General features: G+C 36.9%; 1 long non-coding RNA gene across 1 annotated transcript; it reads left to right on the top strand.

Moving 5' to 3' along the window:
• The first annotated feature begins 6171 nt into the window (after positions 1 to 6171).
• LOC147513005 (uncharacterized) lies at positions 6172 to 17915 on the top strand. Its single transcript, XR_015217313.1, has 3 exons — positions 6172 to 6225; positions 6391 to 6457; positions 17353 to 17915. It is a non-coding gene; the product is annotated as an uncharacterized LOC147513005 (long non-coding RNA).
• Positions 17916 to 20554: the final 2639 nt, after the last annotated feature.

Here is a 20554-nt window from a genome sequence, read left to right as displayed (position 1 = left end):
ACAAAACAAAGACAAACCCAAATAAAAACACATAAACCACAATGAAACAATCCAAAAATCCAAAAATCATCCAAACTAATACTAACAATGATTATTCTCGCAAACCAAAATCACAGGCAAATGATTTAGTGTTTGGAAACAAAAAGGCCTACCTGAATTGTCTTGACCGTAGGCTTTTGATGGGTTCCTTCCTCCCATGTCGGCGACCACGCTTAGAAACCACCACGCATAACATCGAAATTTGTCGAGGAAGTCTTTCTTTAGTTACATTTCAATCTAACCGAATTGGAAGCATAAAGCAAAAACCGATCTTGGAAATTTATCGGCATACCTTACTCTGTCATCTTTGTACAACAATAACAATAAGGTAAAGTCAAATCAAACTCGAAGTTGGGCTAGATCGGTCTCGTTAAGAGCCATTTGAAGATCGGATCGAAAATGGCGAGGAATTCTTGGATCGAGCTTCGGCTAAAAGGAAGTATGTCGTCTCCGGCTCTCCAAGGAAAAAGGTAAGCTAACCGCCCGGCTTATTCTCTTATACCTAGCTCGAAGTGGAAGCAAGCAAAGCAATGCCGCTCGCGATCAAAGAGGTGCTTTTTCTCTATCTTATCTCTTGTTTTTCACTTAATCTTTCAAATTATGTAAAATAGAAACGCGATTTGAAATCAACAACTTAAAAAATCTATCTCGATTGCGGAAGAAACCGGCCGAGGAGGAGCGAGTGTCAAAGGGTATCCGGATTTGTGTTTGGAAACAAAAGGCTACCCGCCCATGAAGAAATGAGAGGAAGTTGGAAGAACTTCGGTATTAATGATAGTTAAGTGGGTATTAATGGTAATTGAAGTGGGTATTAATGGTAGTTAAGTGGCAAAACCGTACATGTCAATATAAGTGGATTTGGTTTTGCCCTTAATTTACATAAAACTCCTTTTGTCGTATGTTGTAATTGAAGGGTATAAATGGAAATACAAAGTTAAATGATGAAATAGTCCTTTTTAAAGACATTGAATAATATTTTTTTGTATTAAATTAGGGGTATTAGGTGGTAGAAAAAAGGCTGGTCTAATTTAAAATGCCAGGTTAATTATGGTGTATTTTACTAATAGAGATACTGAAGGAAAGAAACACTAATTGGGCTCGGGTCAAAACTTGGCCCGATCAAGTTTAGGAAGCCAACTGTAACTGGGCTCCTTCTGTGGGCTGGCTTTGTCCTAACCCGAATCGTACTGAGGCCCGATCAAGTTTAGGAAGTTAACTGTAATTGGGCTCTTTCTGTGGGCTGGCTTTGTCCTAACCCGTATTGAGTTCAGTCCTACACGTAAGATGTTATACATAGAAGGATATAGAGGGGGGGCATTAGAAAAGCTCCACTATCACATAACTAATTGCCTAGAAAAATCTTCAAACTATAAAGATTTGCACCCTCTAATTATTTTAGCAAACTTCTACTACCACATAACTAATTGCCTAGAAAAATCTTACTCGCACCCCCAATTATTTTAGCAAATTTCTACTATTGCTCCCTCAAATTTTTCACAACTATAGTGAAAATATAATCAACAAAAAAAAATAGTACGAAAAAAAAAACTAAAAAACGTTTCAATAAACCAATGTTTTTTTTTAAAGGGAAAAATGTGTCTTTAAATGTTTGATGGGTTAATGAGATCAAACAAATAGTGCCCAAAGCCCAACCGGTCAGTTTGTATAATTCTAATCACCTAACAAATCCGTAAGTTCTCCCTCATTTCTTTCACTCTCAATTATTAAACAAGCGTCACACCTTAACACAAAACACAAAACACACAAAAAAACAAATTCATAAAGGAATTGCAGCGCAGCTTGTTGCATGCTTGTTATAATTATTTGTAAAACTGGTTATCATTATCAATAAAAATTTTACTTTTTAAAAAAAAACAAAATTTTTATTTTTTTATTTTCAATGTTAATCTTTTATAGTTTTCTCTACATGATAGTAGAGTTATATAAATTTATAACATTATACGAAATCAACAATTTCTTAAATTGTTGTAGACTTGTGGAATAGATTATGTATATATATATATACATAGTAGTATCAATTAATAATTTAAGTGCTTAAGTAGTTAACTTCGTCAATCCATACTAAATTCTTAGTAGTCAACAAACTCTAGTTTTAGTTTTGTGAATTGAAATAAATGTATATTTTTGTTGATCTTTATTGTTTAAAAATTGGCTCATAAAATTTTGGTTTGTAACACATCTTCTACGGAGAGACGAAGCACAACCACTTGACTCGCCGACTGGAGACAAGCGGACTTCATCACTGGCTCCAATTTTACTTGGAAGAAAACGAAATTACTTACACCAGAAAGAATTTCGTCAAACCCAGTGGTAAAGTTTAGTTGGTACAGGAGACCACCCATATACTCAACCCTGTTCCTTGGGACAAGCATTGAACTGGAGATGGCTTTATACATGCTAATAACGTTATCTTAACTATGAGAAACGAATCCGTGAAGGTGGAGTACAATTCAAGCGGTTTTTAACTGGAGATGGCTTTATGCATGCTAATAACGTTATCTTAACTATGGGAAACGAATCCGTGAATGTGGAGTACAATTCAAACGGTTTTCAACTCAGTCGTGCCTATCCGGCGCCCTAAGCTATTTTTTCAAATTCTAGTATTATTTATTATATTGCACCTTGTTAGCAATTCGGGATACCGGCAAAAATTCGGTACAGAAATAATTCAATAATTATTCGGTGATTCAAAAAAACGGTACGGTCAAAAATTCGCAATACGGCAATTATGCGGTGTTTAATTAATACATGTTTTAAACGTTTGGTTGCAAAAATTCGGAAGTCAAAAATTTGTGATATTATGTTAGTAAATATTAATAATAATTGTCATTCTTTACAACATAACAAATATATCTAAACAATTTAGCTACAAAAACATTGAAACCAATTGAATGGTCCATATAAATACCTTCATTTATTTGTTATTAGATTTAAATTAACGTTCAAATTTCAAATTTAAATATTGTCAAAAAAGTATAAAAACAAAGCTTTTATATTAATTTATCACTAAAAATATAAGAGTAAAGACATAAAGTACATAAAAAATAATAAAAACGCAACCGAATTTTCATTATTATTATTATTATTTAAAAAAATTTGGAGCCGAATTACACAAAAATTTGACAAAATCCGTATTATTTGTTTCACGGCAAAAAAATCGTGAATTATTGCGAATCTTTCAAACATTTGGAAATATTATATGTTTTGCCTTAAAAAATTCGATACGCGAATAATTCCACAAATTGCTAACAAGGACTGCATAGATAAGATAAGCTGTATTCTATAAAGTTATGAATGTAGTAGATTCATAGGCTTGTAGGGTCACTGTATAGATATAGGTAAGTAGAGTCTAAAACTGTGTTTTATAGCTTAAAAGAAGAAACCATAGAGACTTTTTAGAAATGGTGTACACAATGTCATAATTCTGTATATGTTGTGTCGTAGTAACTATATTGTGTCGTAGTAAGGCTTCTTGCTACGTTATCATTTCATTAATCAGATTCCAAGGCATATGGATAAATGTTCCACTTCGTAAATGCATTCCATCTAAAATGATGGAGTTTGGTGCTTAGTATAATTGACAGATAACCGTAGAATTCTTCCTTGCAACTTAGAGAGGTATATTGTGATTACATAGGTGATAGGTTCTATTTTGTTCATATTAAGAAAGCTTGCCTGGTTTTTGAAGAAGAATGGTTTAACTCCTGGAGTTCATTGATAGGTTGGTGGCAAAAATTAACGGAGACATTTTGCATGACTATGCATCTTTTTTTTTTTCAAAATATAAACAATTATTGTTGTTATTATACCGTGTATAAACAATTATACTAAAAGTTTAAAACATGTACTATGATTATCTGGACTCTAATAAGCATTTATCTATTACGGTTTGTTTGAAATATTTGCTCTACTAGTATAGGAATGTTTTTGATGCAGCTTGACACCACCCTACCTCAGGCCTTGGAATTGTTATCATGTCATCCATATTTGAATATCTGTATAATTCTTAAAGTGAAAGAATCATTTCCATGTATTAGTCACATTTTCTGGGTGTTTATGCAGAACGTTGGAAGCCTGTTTATGAATTTTCTCTACTTCTTTGGGTATGTTTTATATTTCGTTTTGAAAGCGGAATCTATTTTTTATTACAAAATTTAATTGATGTTCTTAACTTGTCTTCATATCGAAAACTCCTTAGTATAGTATAGTCAGGGGGCTGATGGCCTGAGAATTTATTGGTTCAAATAAATTAAAGCTTTCTTTTGTGTGGCCCTTGTTTAGAAATGTGTGTTCGATGACTTCGACTCTGGGACTCTGAGGGAGGTGGTTTTTTCTCAGAGCCTACTCCATCTATTGGGCTTTGTGCCACATTTTGGCTATGGATGTGGAGTTTTATCTTAAAAGGTCTCGGTATTAGTTAGTGATCTTCCCACTTTATCAATCAATGATGAACTCCTTTCTTGTTCAATGTGAGACTATTTCTCTTTTCGGTACAGACACTCTAAGTGAAAGAATTGCTTCCGGATACATCAATGTATCAAGGTCAGCCTTCAATCATCCCCGTTGGACTTTTGTTTTACTTCGCTTTTGTTACGGCTGTCCACTTCGCTTTTGTTTACATTCAATATCAACTGCTTCACCATGTACTAAGTCTAACAGGCTTCAACAAATATGTGATGAACAGATATTCATTTTCCACTTGATAAAGTGTTCTTTTTATCTGCCCCATTATCTTCTGCCAAGTTTTAAGTATGTTTTCTGCAGGCGTTTGCAGATGCTTATACCATTCTGGAGAATGAACTTAGTTGTATATCGTACTGGTGATTCAAATTCAAGACCATCTTATAGACTTCTTCAGAAAATTATTCCAAGAATTGATCATGTGTAGGAAGTTTTGAATATCTCTTGGTGGGTACTCTGTGTTAAGCGTCATATCCGCACACAAGGACACGTACACACACTCACACCATTTTATTTTCGAACGCCCATGAACATCTAACTTTTCAACCACTGAATACATGTTTAGGTGAGCACATATATTTGAGCTGATACTTTCCTCCCAAAAAATCATGCGTGCTGCCTTGAGAACCACTAATTCCAGAAAACGGCAGGTGATTAGGTCTGGCCATTTCTAGTTTTTCCCCTCAAATCAAATTTCTATCAATAACATAATTAGACTTATGGTTCGCTCCCTTATATGTACTGGTCCTGTCAGATACTGGAATGTATTATGAAGCAAGAATTCTGGCTTACTGATTAATTTTGTTGAGAAGGTCTCCCTGCTTTGCATGTTACGGAAGCGAAAGCTTAGATGCAAGTGTGCACACAAGTGTTTACACTGCGTATGAACTCTGAGAATTACACCCACTAAACGGACATTTATTTTTTATTCATTTATTTCTTTTACAGGTTTCTTGGTGGGCTGTGCAATGTCTTGTGTATGTGACTTGATATCTGTAGGAACTAGGAACCTATTAAAGAAGCTGGGATTCTGGAGGGACATAATGGAATCAAAGAAACTTGTCTTCAGGTCTGATGGCATTTGATTTACTCCAACATTCTTGACACTAAATTTGAATTGTGGATTCTGCCAAATTAGTTCATATACATGTTTACCACTGCCCAGATGACTAAATAAATTGTCTTTTCCTCAGTGGTGCTCTATGCTTTTGCTATCACATCATTCGTTCAGTATATGTGATTCTTATATCTTTCAGATTTGAGGTGCACATCTTGGTCTACGCATACACAATTTGGTCATGCCCGTGAATTGTCCTTTCAACATCCAATCAAATTTTACTTTGGTAAGAGTGTACTTCTACTGTTTGTTTCCAAGTAAACTTAAAATAGCTGTATTTCTTAGTTGTTCCGGTATAGATTTTATATGGCACAACAATCTCCTAGACTCCTCGCATATCTGTCATAGAAATCACTCATCGGTTTTAGCGTGTCTCTAGGTGACTTTATTGTACACGAAACCTGTTCTGCAATATAGGCTAAGGTGATTTCTTTGATAGGCACTTTAGGAGATCTCTAGATTGAGTAGTCGACATTTCGCATGTTTAAGTTTCGTGAATTATAGTTTAAATTCTGGTGATTTGTTTTTTAAAAGTGCAAAGTTTGGTTACTGCCGAGAAGCCCAAAGATTCGAGTTTACAGAAACGGGTACCTCATATGCTTTTTCTTGTTTTCTTTGATTGTTCATATCTTCTATAACACATGTTTTCGGAACACATTCATATCTTTTGTTTCCTTTCTAAACAGCATCTGCTGAAACCGTCAGCGTATTGTATATATCTTCTAACATTTCGAATGTTTCTTGTTTGCTAGTCATTTGGTTATTGAGACATCACAGGAAATAGGTGATGTGCCTTATGCAGACTACTTCCTTGTTGAGGTATCATTCTGTAATCTGCCATGTATTGTTTTTCTATATTGATGCTACAGCTTTTGGGTGCGCTTTTATGGTAGGATATTTTTGCGGACATAGTATGTAGAAAATTTAGTTTAAAGTGCATGTTACTTAATTTTTTTGTCACAACATCTGCATCTTGCGTACTTGATTTCTTAACTTGGTGCTATGTGGACTATGAATACTTAGTGTGGTTGTGGTTGTGGTTGTAGACACATTAGTAGTTATATATTCGTTTGTGAAATTACCATACTCTTTTTATACTGTTAGGCACCAATTTTATTCCCAATTGCATCTGTTGCTATTTGATTTTAATACAATATTTTTATAGTCCTTTTTCTCAGTTTTAAATCTATCCTTATTTATGACTCTGTTATTCTATGTTTTATTTTCTTACTTTTCTGGTGATGAGTGTTTCAAGCAAAACTCAAGATGTTGCTCTGATATGTAAACAATTGAGCTACTTAAACTATAATAGCTTTTTAATTATAGAAGATATAATTTTAAACATCTAAAACTTGAGGATTCACATTCTTGTTTTTGGTCATCCTAAATCATATGTGGGTACGTCTGTTATATTTGTTCTTCATCATTATATGTTATACTGGGGTACTTCTTCCTCACTTAGTTGATTGACCACGATAGTTTCTTTTATTGAAATAACTTTGTAGTTTGTATGTTCAAGTGGTCAGCTAAGCCATTGTTTGTGATAAAGCAAGAACCGCTTCAACACAACGAGAAGAAATGGTAAAAGTTAACGCACTAAGAAAAAGAGAAATTTGATGTTGGGGAGATGAAACCGAACCAAATAATGGTCGCCTACGTGCCAAGATCTATTCTCTAGGGATCAAGTTTCAACGTAGTTCCTTATGAAAAATAGTTTGGTATTTATATAGGTAGAGTAGAGAATCCTCAGAACTCAAGTAATCTTGTTGCTTGAGTAATTGTGATAGAAATATTGTCGGCTAACCGATAATTATCTTTTTGATAAGAAATGAATCCGGACATAAATCAATGTACATTAGTGGCAAGCCACGTAGCTAAGGTTGACCTTAGACACATGAGTTAATGGGCATGTATATTGATCCATGATATTCTTAATTGGGCTTTAGCCTGTTGATTAAATGAATAAAATAGAGACCCCTACTAATGGGCGTTTGCTCACGTAGGTGGGGGTCAAAACACCCCCTCTTTTTCATCACGCGAACAAAATTCACATGGCAAAGAAGAAGAAAAAATCAAGAAAAACTTGGAATAAGAAAAGAGTAACCGTAGTGTATAACGAAGTATCATGCAAAAGAAAATGATAGAAAAATGGAATGTCGAGAAAAATGCCTGAAATATTGTGTGTTAAATAATTTTAAACTAATTTATATGAGGCTACAATGTAATTAATTGATAGAGGGTGAAGCGAGAATTAAAATAGGTGACAAAAAATTGATAAAGAAAACCAATTTTTAATCAGGATATATCAACCTTAGCATTAATAGAAATATGCAAAAAGATAAAATCTATTCAAAATAGTGATGGGGCTATACTGGCAGACCCATTAGTTGGTGAGTGGAGTAAAAGAGGGTCGAGTCTCTAGTTTTCAAAGATTGTCAAAATTGGGTAACTAGGTCGGTCCAGTATGGAGAAACCGGGGTCACATTAGATTCACACGAGTGACCAAAATAGTTGGGGTCACATGATGACAAAAAGAGATAATGATAGTTGGGTTCGCATTAGATTCATAATTTGACAAAAAGAGATTATATTCACATGGCATGAGGACCGATTGGATCCACATAAAGACAAATTCCTTGTCAAACAAAACTGTGCACACTGTGCACGTGATACGTGACGGAATTGAACACCAAAGATTTGAAAAGGAAACGGAGATAATATATTAAGAGCTGGAAACGTGTGATGGGAACTAATAACAAAATAAACTCAATCGAAAAACAGTAAGAGAGAAGTCCAGACCTAGCACAAATCTTAGAGAAGAAACGAGAAAAAAGAAGTCACGATCTAGTACTGATAAACACGAAAACAAAAGTCCGTAACGTGCCTTCGTTGGTTTCAACGAAGCGGGTAGATGAAGCATTATCGTGTTTGCTGTTAAACCGATTCATGGCATTATCGTGTTCTCTTTTCCCTGTCAGATGAAGTAGAGCGTGGTTTTACAATAAAGTTTCTTGGAATCTCTCTTTATTACGAGATGTGGTAATTTCAAATTGGATATGCAACTAAAGATTGACCTACATAATCTAGGTCAAGATTGATCAGTTTCAAATTGGATCTGCTAGGATATTAAGTTCAAATTGTTGGATTTCGATCAAAATTGAATTTGGGCTGCCGAAGAAGACGGAGAAAAGTCCGGAGAATATGAAAAAAGCGGTGTCAAAGAGTTGTGACAGCATAAAACAGGTATGTTAGTATTTTTTTTTATCAGTTATCCTAAAATTTTGGTTAAGTCTAAAAAATTGACGAAAAGTTTAATTTTGTCGTCGCAGGTAGAAACGGCGGAATTACGAGCAAAAGATATTGACGAAAAATATCGAGCGGAAAGATTTCAATGCCTTAGAAAAAAATAAAGAAGCTGAAGAAAGGTTTTGCTCAGGGTGACCGCACCGCAATGCCGTAGAAGAAAATAAAAATAATAATAATAATAAAGAAGCTGAATAAAGTTTTCGCTTAGAAAGTTAACATAATGCGAATTTTTGCCGCACGGAGAAACGACGGTTGTACGAGCCTCGAAAAGTTTCACTCAGAAAGTTCAGCTTAATGCCTTAGAAAAAAATAAAAAAATAAAAAAATAATGACGCTGACTAAAATTTTCGTTCGAAAAATTTATCGTAGAAAGATCTGCGAATGCCTTAGAAAAATAACGACATCGACGAAAAAAATTTTCGGGAAAATTTTTTTTATAGAAAGATCGCACAATGCCTTAGAAAAAAATAATGAGTTCAACGAAAAATTTTCGCCGGAAAATTTTTCGTAGAAAGATCGGCACAATGCCTTAGAAAAAATAATGAAGTTGACGAAAATTTTTGCTCGGAAAATTTTTCGTAGAAAGGTCGGCACAATGCCTTAGAAAAAATAATGAAGTTGACGAAAAGTTTAACTCGGAAATTTTTTCGTAGAAAGATCTGCACAATGCCTTAGAAAAAATAATGAAGTTGACGAAAATTTTCACTCGGAAAATTTTTCGTAGAAAGATCGGCACAATGCCTTAGAAAAAATAATAACTGCGGAAAATAGTTAACCGAAAGTGCTAAACGAAGCGAACGCAGATTTCGAAGAAGAAAATGAAGATTTAATCGAACAACCGTAAGACAATTAACAGAGATAATTGATTAGGTAATTGTGTGAATGTAATACCATAGAGCTAAAACTTCTTTTGATGAAAAATAAAAATAAAGATGGGTTTGTTATTGAATATTGTTGTTGTGTCAGATAATATACCTGCGGAAAACTGACAATGTTGTAGATTTATGCAGTTGAAATGAAATAGAACGAGACGCCCCCAATGCGTACTTAACTTTGCAAAATTAGGCTAAGCGGGCATAAAAGCGTTCAAACTTAGGCTGACGAAGCTAAACGTGGTAATCTCGTCAGATTTTGTCGGAACAATAGTAATGGACTAAGCGAGCGTAAAAGCGTTCAAACTTAGACTGGAGAAGTTAAACGTAGTAACTTCGTCAGATTTTGTCGTAGCGAGCGTAAAAAGTGTTCACACTTAGACTGACAAAGCTAAATGTGGTAACTTCGTCAGATTTTTTCGTAATGATAGTAATAAACTAAAAGCGGTAAAAGCCGCGTTCAAACTTAGACTGACAAAGCTAAATGTGATAACTTCGCCGAATTTTTAAGAATGATAGTAATGAACTAAGCGGCGTAAAAGCCGTTCAAACTTAAGCCGACGAAGCTAAATGTGGTAACTTCACGATTTTTTCATAATGATAATAATGAACTAAAAAGCGGTAAAAGCATTCAAACTTAAACTGATGAAGCTAAATGTTGTAACTTCGTCAAATTTTTTCGTAATGAGAATAACGAACTAAGCGAGCGTAAAAACGTTCAAACTTAGATTGACGAAAAGATGATCGCCAAAAATGATGTGCCTTGACCCTTCGCCTAACAACAATGCGGCGGAGATAAGCCAATAAATCGGCATGGACGAAGTCATTTCGGTCTTTGAGTGATAGAGATGCAATCAAATTGTCGAGCAAGACTATGTATCAAACTAAGATAAGCCGCCATACGCTCATCTCTTGCTTCAAAAGACCCACCAAACCGATTGGCAACAAAGGCGAGAATCACAGATAACCGAGCTTCGCGACCCCGATGTCAAAGCCGTTCTCAAAGGCACAAATGGCGACCTCATACTCGGCTTTGTTATTTGAAGCGGCGGCCAAGTCGCACTGATTTCCCAATCTTTTCTCCCGTAGGGTTTAACAAAAATGCATCCATTCGGACCATTTACTATGGGAGCCATCCGAGTAAACAATCCATAGGTCAATGGGATTAGGAATTGAGTTTTCATGTTGGTCTTCGTGAGCCCCCAGCTTATTGGCGTGAGAATGTCTTCCATAGATTCTTCCGGCAAAGAAATCGTCAATAGGAGAATCATCAATCATCAATCAGCTTTTACAAAAGTTAGAGATTTTAGGCGGTACACACGTTGTCACACTCCGAATTTCGAAAGAATTCGGAAAAACATTATTTGTTCCCGACTCTTCGATCTCCGAGGTGTGACGACTCTCAACTTCCAAAACCCATAAACAGCTTTTAAATCGCGGATAATTAAAACCAATAAAAATTTCAATTAAACAAATGTCATCTTCATTACAAAAATTTACAAATAAGATTAGGTTACAAATCTCTTTTCAATAACTCCTTATTTAAAATTACAAATGAAAGTACAAATACATTGTCTAGACTGAAAATCTATATCACCTTAAGGGAAAACAAAATACATCCCGAAATGCAATGCTAACGCAAAACCACAAGCAAAGAAACCTAACCTTCTTCAACATTAAACCTGTCAAGACTTATCAACTTTGTTCATTTAATGAACACACCCGATAAGCAAACATGCAAATCGGGTCAGCATTATAAAAATGCTGGTGTGAGTAGATCTAAAATACAACATATTCTTATACAAATAAATACACAAACCTTACGGCAGTTAGTTCCTCCACCGAGGCGTCTTAACTTTTAACGACTAATACAACATCCTTAAGTTAAATAACTAAGGCGTGTAGTTCCTCCAATCGAGGGTAGCCTTTAACTTCCCACTAACCACACAACAAACTATAATGCGATAATAAATAAGGCATTTAGTTCCTCCACGAGGCGCCTTAGGTTCTAACTAAACTATAACCAGCCAAGTATATACAATCATCTATCTAAAGATACATCATTAACCAACACATTTCCATAATTATATTAATTAAGGTTTTCTTTGCGTGTCCCTAAAATTCACGCCAGATCTATGTCTTTACCTAGTTTTCCTGGCTACCACAATCGCTACCCAACTTAACATGTACATCCACATGCCTCCCCTTACATAATGAACCACTCCGTGCGTATGTGAACCACCTCGAAATGGATGCCGCGACACCGTAAATCCTCACACGAAGCAATTATGTAAGTAATGCCACTATTCGCATAAAATATCGCGAAGTCATCGCTCTATTTTGGCGAACGGAATAATCAAGCCACTATTCGGCTACACGCCAGAGGGCCATTCAAATTTTATCAAAACGCCGGAGGGCCAATCACATTACTTGCTCGAAGGCCATTTAGATTAACTGAAACGCCGGAAAGGCCAATCACATGAGTTGTGGTAGCTAGGTTCTGGATTTTCGTTACGTAGTTTATTCAAGTGTCATACATCTATGACTCATAATCATTCCACTATATCACGCGTGTGTCAATTACCTTATTGCACTAAGCCACAATATTTAAATATTTCAATTATATCTCATAACCACTTTTATTATTTTCGTGCTAATATATTATTCAGACTACGCCACACTCCCCGGGAAAATATTCACCAATACTATACTACCTCATAGTAGCATCTCACATATTACATAATGTCACAATATCCACGTCAAATCTTAATTAGATAAATGACAACCAAATTTATACAAGCTTTCACAGCATTTTAGCATTGGATTTGTCCATACAATTTACAACATAAAATATAAGACAATTAAACAAATTCAAATCCACAATCAAATCCCAATATATATATCTTTTTACACACTACTCACGCCAAATCTTAATTAGATAATGACAAACAACGTTATATAATGTTCGACAACATTTTATTATTACAATAGTCCATAAAATCAAATACGAGAAAAAACTGGAAAAGTCAACATTCCACTGGCCAACGGCCAAAGTCAAAGTCAACCCATCATGGTCAAAGTCAAACCGGCTGTTTCCATGTTCGACAAGTTCAGGATTATACCGTACGGTTCATGGCTAAAGTCAATGCAGCATTTGGCTCGTGGGCTCATTGGTATATGTAATGGTTTGGACCCAACCGGCCAAACCCAAACCTTAACCCGAAAGTCTAAAACCAACTTATTTATTCTACGCGGACCTAATGGGGATCTATATTAAGTCCCATGACCGCCCCAAAGAATATTAACCGGCCAAAAACAGGTTAAGGTTCGGTCCAAAAATTGAACTGAAACCGGCCCAAAAACTTTAAATTAAACTGGTCTACAAAATAAGAGAAAACCGGCCCACAATTACAAAAATTAGAACTGGCCCATAACAAGTTAACAACAAATAGGAAAAGGGCCCAAACAAAATAGAAATGAACTGGCCCAACACTTTAGAACATAATCGGGCCCAACTAATTAGGCCCAAAGCCCAAATCGAATCACTGTTCATCTTCTCCAAACTCTGTCCTCCAACAGCCACCACCACCCCCAAAATCGACCACCACCATCTCCACTCGACCACCCAATACAACCCCGCGGTTTCCCTCCTCATCACCAACCAAACAAAATTAATTAAAACAAAAACCCCAAATCATACAATTCATATACTCCCTCAAAACTGGATCTAGGAATTTCGGCCACCATTAATGGTGCTTCAAGCTCCAATCGACAGCCCCCACACCCACACTACACTACCCCATCATCATCAAACCCAAACAACAACAATATCAACAAAAAAAACGCATACAAACCCAAGTCCCAGTATCACAGTAATGGCAGTAACGCCATTAACGACGGCTCAAGCTTTCTCCAAGCTCCAACAGCCCCCTCCCAACTCTCCAAATCATCAATCAATCCCATAACACAACACAACAGTTGAACATCACCAAAAACATAGTTTAAACAAAAAAAGAACAGGACGATTTCTGTCTGCCATTAACGACCTCTACAAAGCTCCAACAGTTCCCAAGTTTTCCATCCCGACGTCCAACGTACATCCACAACCCATTAAATTTTAACATCACAGTGTATAAACAAAAAAAAGAGTTTAAACAAAACCATCAGGACGATTTGTCCCTGTGGCTTGGCGACGCCATTGACGTCGATCTGTCGAGATTCAACAGTTGCAAATACAAATTTCAATTTTTAACAAAGGTTAATAAAACGACATGCACGACGTCGAATAAAACATGATAAGAGGCAGTATCAATAGGCAGGAATCTTAGACAGTATCCCCGATACACGAAAAATGATAAATCCGGTGAAATAGCAAAAATAGCTACTCACCTGTCTTAACAAATTAATTCCTCCGAAGTTCGAAGTCGTCAGACTCCACCCTCCAAAGAAGAATCGCTTCTAGCTCTGCCTTCCATTTTCATTATTTTATTATTTTTAAAACCCTATTATCTGTAACAATATGTTTATATACTTGGGTTCAAACCAAGCCTCAACACCGACTTGGGCCCAAAACCAGCCCACATGTCCCGAAGTCCAATCCAACAAATTTTGAAAATAAATAATTTAATTAATTAATAAATAAATAAATACATATTTAAAAATACGGGCGTTACACACGCTCGTGTCCGACCGAGATTGTCTTTTTCTTTTGCGGTAGTGTAACCGACCTATCTAGATTCGGTAGTTTGTTCAGGATTGTGGTCATCCCTCTAGTTGTTTTTCGTGACACCTTCTCTCCCTCGCTCGGTCGGGCAATGCGGGATGGCGCTTTTTCTCAAATCAAGGAGGTCGGCCTTCCCCGTCGGTCGGTTTAGTCTAGGATGAAGGTTTCTCTTATACTTTCTTCCGCGGACCTTCTTTCCCTATCCGGCCGGACTGCTCTAGGATGGCGATTTTCCTCAAATCCGCGAGGTCGGCCTTCCCCGTCGTCCGGTCGGTCCGGGATGAAAGTTTTCCTTATTTGTCTTCCGCGGACGCCTTCTTTTCCTGCTGGTGGGACTCGTCTAGGATGACGATTTTCCTCAAATCTGCGAGGTCGGCCTTCCTCGAGGTCGGCCTTCCCCGTCGAGTTGGTCCACCGGGATGAAGGTTTTCTTATAATCTTCTTCGTTCGCTTCTTTCCCCGCTGGCCTCGGACCGTCTAGGATGACGATTTTCCTCAAATTTATGAGGTCGGCCTTCCTTGTCGCCGGGCCCGATCCAGGATGAAGGTTTTCCTTATAATGTCTTCCGTGGACCTTCTTTTTCGGGCGTTTGTACCGTTCGCGGTAGGGTGGTCGGCGATCTTTACGCCTTCCGGAACCTAGTAACAAAAGTACGTAAGTTTTCATCACGCATTTGCTTGATGTTCAGAAGTGAGTCGACATCCTTTGGCGTCTTGGAATTGTGGCGGAAACGATTAACAAACTGATTTTCTAGTTCATTGAATTGGTGAATTGATCTTGAAGGCAACTAACTAAACTAGCTTAATGCTTCTCCCTTTAGAGTTGATGGAAAGAGCTTACACATGAGCGGATCATCTCCACCCCATAACACCAACTTATTTTTGAACGATAGAACATGCAAGCCAGGATCTCCTTCCGACTCATTATAAAGTTCAAAATCGGTTTGTTTGAAGTCAGGATGGTGGTAAGCTTCTTGAATGTTGAGCGAAAACTTATCAAGTACGCCATCATTGATTGTCAAGTTTTTCATTCTTACATCCCTTGACTCTCTATCGTTAAGTTCTTTTGCAATCAACTCTTTCAATTGTTGTTCGCTAGAGTTAAACTATTGGCTCGAACAACCGGGGCCGCCGTGCCCTTATGGGAGAAGGATACCTTCCATTATCTCTTATTGGAGTTAGAGATCTTTGGCGGTATGCACGATCTCTAACCCGGTGATTGTCTTTGTCTATCCTTGTAAACTGCCTAGGCGGTAGTCACCCTTTTGGCCGGGTGGTCGGTATAATTATACCACTTTTCCATGTTTTGTTGCTTTTGTTATGCGGGATGCCCGCCTTCCCGGGTCATGTCGGACATATCTCGGATGGCGGTCTTCCCCGAAATTGCTTCTCGAGGTAAATCTTCCATTTGAGATTGGACATGTCTAGTGGTAGTAGTTATCCCCGCCAATCCGATTCTCCCATAAACGGGTAATAGAGTCATTACTCTTAGAGTGTGCAATCGGTTGATTGTGTTTGAGAAATAACACGTTGTTGAGGGCGATGAAGTGGATCTTCAAGATGGTCCCATACACCGAATGCCCGTCTCTTTATTGGTCGCCGATGTTGTTGAATTTACTGACAAAGATCGCCCACCGCCTTGCCTCTTTGCCGCCTTCCTTCTCAAGTTTCTATTTAAATTTTTGACTCGTCGTGAACTTCGCGGCCGAACCAGATTAGGGGTGAATTGGTCGCTACTATCACCTTTTTCGTTAGTTGGTGTGAGAGTAATGTCCATCGTCCATATCCATGTCAACTAAAAAGATTGACATGGATGACGATAAAGCGGACCGCATGGAGGATTCTTGACTTGTCGGTTTTTGTTGCAAGACCTGTTAGGGTTGGTGCGGCGGTTGTCTTGCCTTTGGCGGTGGCGGTGGCGGTTGTGGCCGCTTCTGATTGGATGTTGAGAATTAATCCTACCACTAGGAGCAACTTGATTGTTCAACGGTTCTTACGTTGGCGATTTGAATTTCGAGGGTTGCAAGTCTTATTAGCGAGGAGGAATATGTCGACTATTTGGTCCGCTTCTTGTGCTTACCATCTTAATTGTTTCAACGATAATGAATTCTAAATTCCCACGACGGGCGCCAATTATGTTTCGCGCAAAGAACCGCTTCAACACAACGAGCAATGGTAAAGAACGCACTAAGAAACAGAGAAATTTGATGTTGGGGAGATGAAACCGAACCAAATAATGGTCGCCCACGCACTCCAAGATCTATTCTCACAGGGATCAAGTTTCAACGTAGTTCCTTATGAAAAATAGTTTGGTATTTATATAGGTAGAGTAGAGAATCCTTGTAACTCAAGTAATCTTGTCTTGAGTAATTGTGATAGAATATAACCGCCAACCGATAATTATCTTTTGATAAGAAATGAATGCGGACATAAATCAATGTACATTAGTGGCAAGCCATGTGGCTAAGGTTCAGCCTTTAGACACATGAAGTTAATGGCCCTGTACATTGATCCATGATATTGCGAATTGGGCTTTAGCCCTGTTGATTAAATGAATAAAATAAAGACCCCTACTAATGGACGTTTGCCACGTAGGTGGGGGTCGAAACAACCATCTTTTTGGAAATCACTATCCTAACAACTTCTTGTAGTGTACTCATTCCAACGATGAGTTTTTTTTTTCCTATGTTCATATTTTATCAACTTTCAGGGATTAACTGAAAATGTTGTTTTTTAAAATGGTTTAATTTTGGTTAGTTTTTTTTGTGTAATTACTCTGTTAATTGCAACTTTGCTCTGGATTTGTTCTGCAGCGGAGTATTATTGTCCTACTCACAAGATCTCCGCAAGTTCACCTAATATCTGTAAATGAACCACATGAATGGTATTGGAACTAGTAGAAACGATATGGCAGAAGCCGAAGCTTGGTTGGGGAAACGGGTTCTCTACCTGAAGGATGAAATGCACATGGTAGAGACTCGACTGGAAAGGAGGCATCATTTCCTATTAAGAATATCATCAAATTCAAGTCTGTGTGCAAGTCCTGGCTTTCTTTGATCACTAATCCTATTTTCGCCAAGGAGGTGCTTTCCCGTTCTCATCAGGAAGCTGAATATGGAGGAGATATTATGTTGAAAACTACCTGGAGAAAGAGAACATATATTGAGTGGAGAAAGAGAGGAAAAAAAAATACCCGCACCCATTACCATTACTTCATCAAGTAAAGCTCGTTGAGCATCCATCGATCAAATTCTAGGTGAGATTCCCAGATAAACCCTACTACTACTAGTAATAATAAATATCGAATCTTTATGGAATGAAACAAAGAAATTATTATGTGTATGCACGTGTACACGAGTTAATACAAGATAACAAATTTGGGGTTGATTATTTGGTTATTTTCTATATCAAAACTTGAAATTATTACATAAATGGTAATTTTTATTAATGTGTGATTGATATATGCCTATGGAGATGTAAAGATAATTGTTGTCTCGTCATTAGTTATACATAAAATATTATCATGTAGAAAAATTTTAAAAAAAATTAAAGATATCCTCAAATTCAAGTCTGTGTGCAAGTCCTGGTTTTTTTTTTTTTTTTTTATTACTAATCCTATTTTTGCCAAGGAGGTGCTTGCCCCTTCTCATCGGGAAGCTGAAAATGGAGAAGAGATTATCTTGAAAATTGTTAATAAACAGTCCAGAGATGGGATCAACAAGTGTGAGTCCAATTATTTTTGTATCAACTCTCAACAGAATACGAGACCTATCATTGTTAAGGAGTTGTTATCTACTATCTATATAGTAAAGCAGAGACCTCTAATAGAAGATTTTCTCTTTCTTATGTAGCACTCTAATATAAGAGTTAGTTTTTTCTCTCTCTTATGTGAAACTCTAATATGAAAGATAATCTTTTCTAATAAGGCTTTCTCACTTGAATCTGCAACCCATAATGCGTAATAAGAGTTATGAAACTCTGAAGGCAATGCACTAGTTCTCACACCATGTCACCTAAATCTTCACATCTCAAGATTTGTTTTGGCAACATTGTCCTGATGCTTATTTCTAACTAAAGAAGAGAAGGTAAAAAGACGGAGGAGGCTAAACCATTGTCCTCCACACAAATTACAGAAAGATCGCGGCAGGAAAGGGAAGGGAGAGGGGCCGAAAAACTGGATGGGTGCAGAGAGTGACACAAGATTCTCTAAAAAGCTCAGAATGATAGAATATTAGAAGAATTAATACTATTTTGGGTTAGTTAGTGTTACCCCCCCTCCCCCACTAGATGAGCCAATTGGGATCCCCCCCCTCAACTAGATGGGCAATTAGGGTCTCCCCTAATTGGCTCATCTAGTTCAGTAATACTAAGCTAACCCTACAATTTTTCAAAGAAGACTAAATACTGAGCAAAGGCGCCCATCCACCTGGCTTAATTTTTGAGAAGTGGAGGTAGTTGTAAAGGCCATTGTGGCGTCCTCTTTACAACAAGAAACGATAAACTGAACATAGACAAAGTAATTGTAAGAACAATACAAAATATGAGTGTAATATTCTCACCTGCAAATATGAAACAACTCTTGCAAGAGCTTTTACCATGCCCTCCCACGACATTTGTGTTCTTAGGGTTCCTAGATGACAATCAAAGCAAAGTAACAAGAAGGAAACTTTAATATCTTCACCTTTGATTTTTGACTTGGACATCGTACAAGTGGAGCAATTTCAATTTTAAGATTACATAGTCATGGACCACTTGAGATGTTGGACAGCAAGGGCTTGAGTACCCATGCTATCTAATATTGATATATGAAATAGGAATATGGGCACTACAGTACAAGAAACTGTCAGAATTACAAGCACTGATCCAGTACACTATGTGGTGTGAATTATGCTGCATCTCAAAGCGACAAAGTATCAGTTGTCCGATTGGACCATATCCCAATGAGAATAATAGGGCCATTTTGGTGTCAAAATTAAACTCATTTTTTCCATTGTTTGTCTATTTTACAGGTATAGACGATTACACAGTTAACAGAATAATGTGTACATAAAGTTAAGCAAAATTAGTCTGAGACTGAACCCATGACCTCTGTGTATATGCATCTTCTCCCCATCTCCCCCAACTCATCCCTGTTTTCCACGAGCTATGCAACAAGGAATGGCGTTCCGTAAAGTATGCCCTCGGCCCTTCTGACAACTAAAATGGTCAGCACCAAAGACTTTTACAAAAAGGTCACAAGTCTCAAAAAACAATAGTGTACAGTGTATGTACTTATAATAAGAAGCAATGAAAGCCCTTCTTAATGCTGAGTTCAAGATACAAATCTCAACCACCATATAGAATGCCACAGTTATTGAAAACCAAAAGAATGTACAGTAAGGAAAGGTTCCATACCACATTAGAAACTTGAAAAGGGGCACACTGTAAGTTGGAACAGTATTGAACTAATTTATAGATTATGATACAGAAGGTTAAGACATATTACCAATCACAATAATAGTTGAAAAAAGGCTTAGCAATTATATATCACTACTCACTAGCAATCAACATGTATCAATGAAACTAAAAAAGTAAAAATATATGAAAAAAAATGGACCAAACTTGATAACTTACATGTCAAAAGTCTGAAAAGAAGGCGAAAGAGTTAGGTACTTCAACACAGAAGCCCTGACATACAGAAAGTTCAAGTATCATTTACTTGTGCTGATACACCTACTACTGAATAGTTTATGATAAGTAGATCATTAGCAAATTGGGTAAGCCTAGATGTGACCATAGTGCTTCGAATTTGATTTTCTTTCCTTTGTGTGTATATTTACATTAGGTCTAATTGCCACTGATGATTCCAGTAAAATAGACTTTGTCTGTTGCCTATAACCTCAAACAGTCATGGCATCATGAGTTTGTCTTTCTATATGAATATGCGATCTACCTTTACACCTTTGGAATGATCAATGAGACTTACTGGATTCAACAATTTCACTAACTGGATTGTTGAAGTACCTAACTTTCACG

This window comes from Coptis chinensis, chromosome 3 (assembly GCF_015680905.1).
Source record: "Coptis chinensis isolate HL-2020 chromosome 3, ASM1568090v1, whole genome shotgun sequence".
Taxonomy (NCBI): domain Eukaryota; kingdom Viridiplantae; phylum Streptophyta; class Magnoliopsida; order Ranunculales; family Ranunculaceae; genus Coptis; species Coptis chinensis.
This window is presented reverse-complemented; position numbering and strand designations above follow the sequence as displayed.